The following is a 10,536-nucleotide window of genomic DNA, read 5'->3' on the forward strand; positions in this document are numbered from 1 at the left end:
ACCTAGGCTTTCAAATATGTGGCTTTGACCAAATAAAGTAAATCAAGAGGAAAGTTTCGGATACATGACCATTGTAAAGTGCTATTTTCGTTTTTTCTTTCTTATTCTAAACAAAGTTGTGGGATTATTCTCATCGTTGAATTGCTTGAATAGAACTACATTATACACTGGCAGATGGTTTACGCAAATAAATTTCATGCTGTAGAAAATCGGACAGTTTGACCACTATTTTTATTAACTAACTTCCAATGCGAATCTAGGTTGTAGCCTCAATACCGAAATCTTTTCAGCAGGCAAGGTACTTATTTTTGATATTTTTATAACCTTTTTTAAAATTGTAGCTACGTTTTCAAGGTTTGACTTTCTATATATATATATTTAAGTTAAAAAGTATTCGGATGGAAGTTTTAAATACAAAAAGGCGAATCACAAAATATAAACTATGAATTAATTCTCCGCCATCCTTACCATAAATCTTAAACTTAGTGACATACAAATTAAGGAGGTAGACCTAGGTTAAGGGAGATAACTCATAAAATCATCAGTATGTTTGTGTCAACCACTTTCATAAATATCTTCTAAGCTTCTAGGTAACATAGATTATTTCCACTCTGTTTCAGAAAAATGCTTAAAAAACATTGATGAAACTTGGCTTTTACAAACGCATTACTGATTTATAGAGTTATCTCCCTGAACCAAGGTCTACCCCCTTAAATTGCTCTTATGGAAGTGTCAGGATATATAGGTGTTCTTTATGTCTGCAATCTTTATTTTTCTTTTGTCCATATTTCTTTTTTTTTGTAAATCCCCTTCACACCCTCATATTTAATTGTTACCGTAGGAATTCAAATACAGGTAATTAAGAATGATCTGGAGTCTTTAGGTCCAAACATTGATATGAGAGGACCGTATCCGGATATAGTTTTAATATTGCTAGGTCTTTTGATATCATTCGATATTTTTCATGTTCTATTAATTGTATTTTAGTATGGAAGTATTAGAGGATGTTTAAATTTACAGATTGTTTTTGCGAAATAGGTAGTCAGAGATTTTAGATTGTGTTATGATCTTGTTGCTAAGTTTTTCTATGGTTTTGAGACCTTGATTGTATTTTGGTTTGGCCCTGGCTTTGTCAGTTTATCTCGTTTAGACCGTTGGGTTTTCTGTTTGAATGGTTGAACAATAGTTATTTTCGGGCCCTTTGTAGATTGATGTTCGATGTTCTGTGTTGAAAGCTGTACTTTGATCTATAATGGTTTACTTTTTACAAATTGTGACTTGGATGAAGAGATGTATCATGGGCACTCTTACCACATCTTATACATGTTATATCTACATAACATTGAGAATGAAAATGGGGAATGTGTCAAAGAGACAACAACCCGACCATATAACAGACAACAGCAGAAGGTCACCAATAGGTCTTCAATGCAGAGGCTCCTGAATTGGGATAGGCGCAAGAATGCGGCGGGGTTAAACATTTTTATGAGATCTCAACCCCCCCCTATACCTCTAACCAATGTAGAAAAGAAACTATATCTTCATGTATTTGAATATTCTCTAGGTATGTACTGCCTTAATTTTCAGGTTTTACCCTGCTGAATGTAAAGAGTGGTAAAAATCATATTAAATATATTTGACTAAAATTTCTCTAATAGTTCGTCCTTTCCTTTACATTTATGCAGAAACCTCATCTTCGCTAGCCAAGGGTTACGGTCCACTTCCCTCCAGACCCTTGGCTAGCAAAGATGCAGCAGCCTAGGCAGGAAAGATGATTGCATTGCATTTACATAAAAAGAAACAAATTGTGAAAAAAAATTCTTGTTTTCTCGTTTTTAATTGTCATTTTAATATCCTGTAAGTAAGTGCATGGTTTGGTGTGCTTCAAATTGATAGTGTTGGTATCGTGTTAATAATATTTAAACATACTTTGCGGAAGGTTGTTTTTTTGTCAACATCCTGGTTTAACTACATTTTAGGGACGACATAAAAAAAATCAATGAATTATAGAATTTAAATTAGAATAAGAATAGCTTTATATGCAATAATATAAATTATGATATATACATATGATTAATATTGAGTTAAAATTGTTGATTACAATGAAGAAAACAAGAAAAAAAACCCAAAAAAACAAAAAAACAAAAAAATTATCATGGTCTAAATTTAAATTTCTATTACAAATGCCATAACTATAAGCTTACAATATATTTTGTCAGGAAAATGATTCGAATAATATGAAACTACGAGGATAAGTTATTTCCAAACATCACGCAGAATATATATTTATCTATCTATAAAAATATAAATATAAATAAACAGGTCTTATTCAGTATCTTGTTTTTTTTCGGAATCAGACGATCTTGCATGTCCTGAAGGTTCACACAATGCCGCCATTCTTTTGATAAGTCTTTCCAAATATAGTGAATGATTCTCCATTAGCAGGCACTTTCCATTTGTTTAAGTCGATGTTTGGAAAATCACTGCATTCACGCCGAGGGTTCCTGTAAGAAATGTTTCTTTTTTTCATTGATGAGATAATGTTTTGTAACCTTTGTTTGTGTTCTTCACAAATCGTGTCAATAGACTAGAATTATTTGCGACTCTTATACAAATGACATGTCTAGCTATCTTTAAAACAATATTTAATCCACAATCTTCTAAATGTCTGTATTAAGTCAGGAATTTGACAGTTGTTTTCCATTAGTTTGATGTGTTTGAGCGTAGTGGAATTTCCAATTTGCTTAGGGACTTTACGTTTAGAATATCTGTGGAATTCGGTATACTTTTTGTTGTTTACTTTTTAGTACATTCTGATACGCTGACAGGTCAAAGAGATTGACAAGAACTGATTTTATTGTTTTAGTGCACTTTTCACCAACACAATAATTTGACTAAAATTGATCGCTTGTAATACTGAAATGTTTGTGATGCGTAAGTTTTTGTTTGTGAAACAAGGCGCTGACCATTCATAGACTTTTTTAATCGAAATTTTACTCGTCACGAAAAACACAACGGATAATGCATGTGAAGCAGGTTCTGCTAATAACTCTTAAATTATAGCTTTAAAAAGCGGAACACATTTGATAAGTTCAAAGCATACGACAAAAGAGATATTGCATGCTAGCTGTACTTGAACGACACGAGAATTCGAATTTGTTAAGTGCCTCTTCATAATGAAGTAAAGAAAAATATATCACTTTACGGGATCATCACAGTAAAGAAAAATATATCATCACGTGATGCTGGATTCTATTTCAACAGTCTATAATAACAGTGCCGCATGCTGAGCAGGTAAGCAGGTAAGCAGGTAAGCAGCAATACTAAGCTTTATAAATTTAAATCACGACAACAAGGAAATTGCATGTGTTCCAAGTCAGGAATATGGCCATTGTTATATTATAGTTCGTTTCTGTGTGTGTTACATTTTAACGTCGTGTTTCCGTTGTGTCGTTTGTTTTCTCTTATTTTTGAGTGTAAATTCACATTACGGTACTTATCTATCCCGAATTCATGTATTTGGTTTTGATGTTATATTTGTTATTCTCAAAGGATTTTGTCTAGTGCTTGGTCCGTTTCTGTGTGTGTTGTATTGTATATTTCTGTCATATTTCCACAACTTCATTGTACAGTCTAAAACTGAGCATTGATACAAACACATTATATGAACACAAACAGACTTTTTACGTATATGATTTTGGTATAACGAAGAAAATAATGTAAGAACTTAAATCATTCAGGTATCCTTATTCACTGTTTTAGGACAAGGAGAATAGCACTTAATGTTAGGGTGAAGTATATAAATTTGAAATTAAGACATTTAATCGATACATTTTAGAAGATAAACTTTTATCACCTGGTGCAAGAAGGTGTGTATCAAAAAACTTATAACTTGTACAAAAATCCTGTACAAATTATTATTTGTACAAACTTACACAACATATATAAACATGTATTCAACTTTACCTAAAATGGCAATAATGTATCTCGCATGTTTGTCCATTCTTTAAAAATCGCAATGATAAATTGCATGCAATAATTTCTGAATTTACGTTCCACTTTGCTACAGCGCATCTATCATAGATAACATACTAATATATTATTTATTTATTTTGTGAATGAAATTATGTTGATATATTTCCATTTACTATTATTTGAACTATTTTGTTTCAGGAAGGAAAAGATCACGCGGAAGAACATGGTTTATTGTTCACAGAGACGTCTGCCAAAACTGGATTGAATGTAGAGGATATGTTTATTAATTTAGGTAAATTGTTATTTATATCATTTATACCACTTCACGGTCTTAGAACTTATTACTTGATACATGGGGTTGGCAAAAATGATATACAGTCGACTCTTGTTATTATGAGGTCATCGTAATTCGGGAATTCAGAATTGCAGAAAATTTAATGGAGCAAGGCGAAAATTATTTTGGACGATTTTATGGTATAAAAATCATGTAAATCGAAAGAAACATGAATTGTATTGTTTTACTATTAAAAAGGGGTTGTCTGACGCATGAGCTCTTTCCTGTGTCCACTACTGTTGAAACTATTAGTACAGTGAAACCTGACTAAACAGAATCCTGTATAAACCGAAAACCTGTATAAACCAAACATGTTCGTAAGCACCGTCATATCAAATTATGTGCGTTGTGAACCCGAACATCGACCAAAACCGAACCAAATCCTAGTAAGTCCCGATGAGGTTCGGGTTAAACAGGTTTCACTGTATTTTGAAGAGTACAGTGCCAAACATACAAATGGAAAGAAGTGATTTGATCTTTCATTTAGTTTCCCAGGTGACCTTCAGAGCAATTAAATATAACTTGATGATTTTTTTGTGTAATAATGAGCAAATAGACCACTTTTGAATTCATCCGTCACCGGGAAAAAACTGGTCAATTATGCGCGCTTTTATGACGTCATTTACCGGCAGGATCCCTGCACTATTAACGTTCATCAAGCGTCTGAGTGATCGTTATTGTGCAGAATCAATAAGAAATAATGTTTGTTTTGTAAGTACCTAACCACAATTCCCTAATGACAGCAGCGCTGATTGTCAATTATGAGAATTTAATTTGCCGAATAATTCGTGCAATATAGTATTATAGTTTTCCAACCACTAGCTCGATCAACATTGGAACGGAAGTTACGATGCCCCTAAACGCTCGAATGATGATTAAAACCAGAGTTTTTGACGGAAACGCATCGAACTCGAGAGTTGTTTATTAATACATGCAATTTGACGACTTTGTCGCTTGAACCACTGCATAAAATAGATCTTTCAAAAACAAAATCCCTTGTAGTTATCTTCCCATAGATCAACTTTACCATAAGTTTATAAAGAATTTTGTTACTCAATGTTTTTAGTACTTACATATTTGTATTTTCACTTCTAGCTGCCAAAATTGTTGCCACAACGATGTCACCTGGCAACGACATAGAAGAAAATGTCCGATTAGAAGAATCAGGCAAGAAGGGTGGATGTTGTTAGTACAGGCCACGTGGTACAGGTTACGTGGTACAGGCAAACATTCCTACTGTGATATCAACTTTGTTTTTAAAATATTAACCTTGCCTTGACCTTCATTACACTTGTCAGTCATTTTGGAAAGTTATTATTGACTTTTTATCATTTCCTAACATTATGCGGAATACGGATATGTAGGGGATAAATGGCAATACGTACATTTGTATTTGTGCACTGTTACAAAAAACAGACTTCATCAAAATACTCTATTTATTTTTATGAGTTGGCCATTTTTATAATTTAATATTTCAGGTAAAGAGAGAGCAGTCATTTCTGTTTAAAAAAAGTCAATTCACGTAGATTTTGAAAATGATTTCTGATTAATATTCAATAGAAAAAAAATAAAGTTATTTTCTATTTTTTTGAAGTTTGACAGAAAACAATTGCTAATCTTTATTTACAGTTATAATTCATTTTGATTTCCTTAGATCTTGTGTGAATTTTGTTTTTAGAAAATTAGCCAGTATAAATGGTTGTTGATTAAAAATTAAGGTAGACTACTAACTGCCATGTGTAATTTCAAAAAATGTTTTTAAAAAGCACATTAATCAAAGAAGTTTAATGAATTTTCATCATGCGTTTTGAATAATAATTTGTTTTTAGCTTTACCTGTAATCCTAATTAATTTTTTAAATATATTTTTTTTTGCTATGAGAAACAAATTTTGATTGTGTTATAAATAATGTACATATTGTTTTTATAAACTATAAGATAGATATCAAACCAAGAGCATATTTATAAACTTAATTGTAATAAAATATCATGACGTCGTATGCAGTCAACTCGTTACAATGTATATGATTTAGACTTTTGTTTGGCTCAAAGACATAATCTTTTCATGTGGCCGTTACGTCATCAACGTTTTTTTGTTTGTTTATAAAAAATGGAATCTGGAATTTAATGATAAGGAATGACTGTAATATCGTTTCTTCTATTCAAAATAACCTAAAAAAATGTAGTGCACACTTTAATAATAACCAGCATTGCACCACATGTTTTATGTTATTTTGAATGGACATGAAAAATAATAGTCATTCCTTAAATAACATTACATGTTTCATTTTAAGCGAAAATGTATTCGATTCCCATGAAACCAATATATTTAGTGTCAAATATGCATTTATTTAGATAATGCTGAATTTGTCATTTTGATGTATAATTAACATTGCCATTAAAGCGGGAGGTTTGGAATGCCACAAACCCAGGTCCAACCCACCATTTTCCCTTAAAATGCCCTGTACCAAGTCAGGAAAAAGGCAATTGTTATATTATAGTTCGTTTCTGTGTGTGTTACATTCAATGTTGTATTTCTGTTGTGTCGTATTTCTCTTATAATTGATACGTTTCCCTCAGTTTGAGTTTGTAACCCGGATTTATTTTTTCTCTATCGATTTATGAATTTCGAACAACGGTATAATACTGTTGCCTTTATTGAAAATAAGGATGGGTTTATTTCAGACACCATGCTACCATGTTTAAAAATTAAACAGATACTTAGGTTTCAACTCTTTAAGGCAGAAGAGAGGCGAAACATACCAGTGGAACACTCAAACTCATAACTAAAAAATAAACTGAATCGTGATGTCATAAAAGAAAAAGACAAAAAGACAAACAACAGTACAAAACACACATTTTAGAAAACTTCAAACTGAGCAACACGAACCCATAAAAATAACCGTGGTAATCTCAGGTTAAGTAGATTCTACTCCACATGTGGCACAAGCCATTTTGCTTAAAATTTTCCAAAAAACTACGCATTTTCTGATCCGAGGAATAGGTTACATTAGTCGTATTTGGCACAACTTCTTTTGAAATATTGGGTCCTCAATGCTCTTCAACTTTCTACTTTTCGGCTTTATATTTTTTTTGAACTGAGCGTCACTGATGAATCTTATGTAGACGAAACACGCGGTCTGGCGTATTACATGTATTAAGTTATAGTCCTGGTACCTTTGATAACTATTAGAACACACTCTATGATAAGTTTAATCTGAAGATCACATTCGGGGAAAAGATGACGGGATTGTAGTAACGACCCATCCATCCTCATCTGTAAAACAAAAAGTAAAATCACTAAAATTCTGAACAAAACACATAAAAAACGAATGGACAACAACTGTCATATTCCTGACTTATAATGTTATATTTCACATGGCCATGAAAGAGGGAGGTTTGGTATACCACAAAACCAGGTTCAACCCACTATTTTTTTCTTTAAAAAATGTCCTGTACAAAGTCAGGAATATGGCCATTGTTATATTATAGTTCGTTTCTGTGTGTGTTACATTTTAACGTTGTGTTTCTTTTGTGTCGTTTGTTTCCTCTTATATTTGAGTGTGAATTCACATTATTATTAGACGTGTCCCAGTGCTTTTCTATCCCAAATTCATGTATTTAGTTTTGATGTTATATTTGTTATTCTCATCGGATTTTGTCTAATGCTTAGTTCGTTTCTGTGTGTGTTACATTTTAATGTTGTGTCGTCATTTTCTTGTATTTAATGCGTTTCCCTCGGTTTTGGTTTATGACCCGGATTTGTTTTTGTCTATCGATTTATGAGTTTTGAACATCGGTATACCTCTGTTGCCTTTATTGGTACAGGAATTTTCAAATGTAGAAAATGGTTGATTGGACCTATATCGCTAAACCTCTCACTTGGACAACAGTCTCATTGAATTCCGTTATATTTACAACGATGCGTGATCAAAACAGACATAATAAATAAAATAGTCAAATATATGGGTACTGCAGTCATCACTGTGTTATAATTTAAAAAAAAACAATTTTATAAAAAAGACAAAAGCATCTATCAAATTAAAAACACATTCCTGTTAACAAAAGTTTAAATTTTTCGAAAAACTAAGGATTTTCTTATTCCAGGCATAGATTTCCTTGGCCGTATTTGGCACAACTTTTTTGAATTTTGAATCCTCAATGCTCTTCAACTTTGTAATTGTTTGGCTTTATAAATATTTTGATATGAGCGTCACTGATGAGTCTTATGTAGACGAAACGCGCGTCTGGCGTCCTAAATTATAATCATGGTACCTTTGATAACTATCATTGCTTCGCGTGTCTGACATCAGAAAATTTATACGTCACATAGGAAGAAATGATGTCGTTCAATGTTTATATTAAACAAATGTTCCGTAACAATCAACTCGTGTTGGCGTTTGCAAAATTTTGGAACAGATGATTTCACTATTTGGACTCGTGATTTTATAGCTTCCTAGTGACCATCAACCCTCTCAGTATCAATAAGATCATGACCAGCTGGAATATTGCAATATAGAATTTGAAAAGTTTTGTTTTCAACCGACCCTCAATTCAATTTCTAGATGTAAGTCAAGATATAAAATATAAAATTGAGAAAGGAAATGGGGAATGTATCAAAGCGACAACAACCCGACCATAGAGCAGACAACAACTGAAGGCCACCAATGGGTCTTCAATGTAGCGAGAAATTTCCGCACCCGTAGGCGTCCGTCAGCTGGCCCCTTAAAAATATCTATACCAGTACAGTAATAATGGACGTCATTCTAAACTCTGAATTATACACAATAAACTAAAATTAAAAATCATACAAGACTAGCAAAGGCCAGAGGCTCCTGACTTGGGACAGGCGCAAAATTGAGGCTGGGTTAAACATGTTTATGAGATCTCAAGATATGCAGACTTTATAGTATCTGTTGTATTCTTTATCTAAAAATCGATGGGATAAATGCGTCGAGCTTTGAATTATGTAGTGAGAGAACATCATGTATATAGCGGATAGTGAAGTAAAAAGATAATACTAAATTCGTTTCTTTCTTTTCTTCCAAAGAAGCTATTTTAATGTCGCTTTCTGTCTTAAAGCACTTCAACTTTTTCGATTTTTGTGTGCAACCTAGGCTTTCAAATATGTGGCTTTGACCAAATAAAGTAAATCAAGAGGAAAGTTTCGGATACATGACCATTGTAAAGTGCTATTTTCGTTTTTTCTTTCTTATTCTAAACAAAGTTGTGGGATTATTCTCATCGTTGAATTGCTTGAATAGAACTACATTATACACTGGCAGATGGTTTACGCAAATAAATTTCATGCTGTAGAAAATCGGACAGTTTGACCACTATTTTTATTAACTAACTTCCAATGCGAATCTAGGTTGTAGCCTCAATACCGAAATCTTTTCAGCAGGCAAGGTACTTATTTTTGATATTTTTATAACCTTTTTTAAAATTGTAGCTACGTTTTCAAGGTTTGACTTTCTATATATATATATTTAAGTTAAAAAGTATTCGGATGGAAGTTTTAAATACAAAAAGGCGAATCACAAAATATAAACTATGAATTAATTCTCCGCCATCCTTACCATAAATCTTAAACTTAGTGACATACAAATTAAGGAGGTAGACCTAGGTTAAGGGAGATAACTCATAAAATCATCAGTATGTTTGTGTCAACCACTTTCATAAATATCTTCTAAGCTTCTAGGTAACATAGATTATTTCCACTCTGTTTCAGAAAAATGCTTAAAAAACATTGATGAAACTTGGCTTTTACAAACGCATTACTGATTTATAGAGTTATCTCCCTGAACCAAGGTCTACCCCCTTAAATTGCTCTTATGGAAGTGTCAGGATATATAGGTGTTCTTTATGTCTGCAATCTTTATTTTTCTTTTGTCCATATTTCTTTTTTTTTGTAAATCCCCTTCACACCCTCATATTTAATTGTTACCGTAGGAATTCAAATACAGGTAATTAAGAATGATCTGGAGTCTTTAGGTCCAAACATTGATATGAGAGGACCGTATCCGGATATAGTTTTAATATTGCTAGGTCTTTTGATATCATTCGATATTTTTCATGTTCTATTAATTGTATTTTAGTATGGAAGTATTAGAGGATGTTTAAATTTACAGATTGTTTTTGCGAAATAGGTAGTCAGAGATTTTAGATTGTGTTATGATCTTGTTGCTAAGTTTTTCTATGGTTTTGAGACCTTGATTGTATTTTGGT

This window comes from Mytilus edulis, chromosome 14, assembly GCF_963676685.1.
Source record: "Mytilus edulis chromosome 14, xbMytEdul2.2, whole genome shotgun sequence".
Taxonomy (NCBI): Eukaryota; Metazoa; Mollusca; class Bivalvia; order Mytilida; family Mytilidae; genus Mytilus; species Mytilus edulis.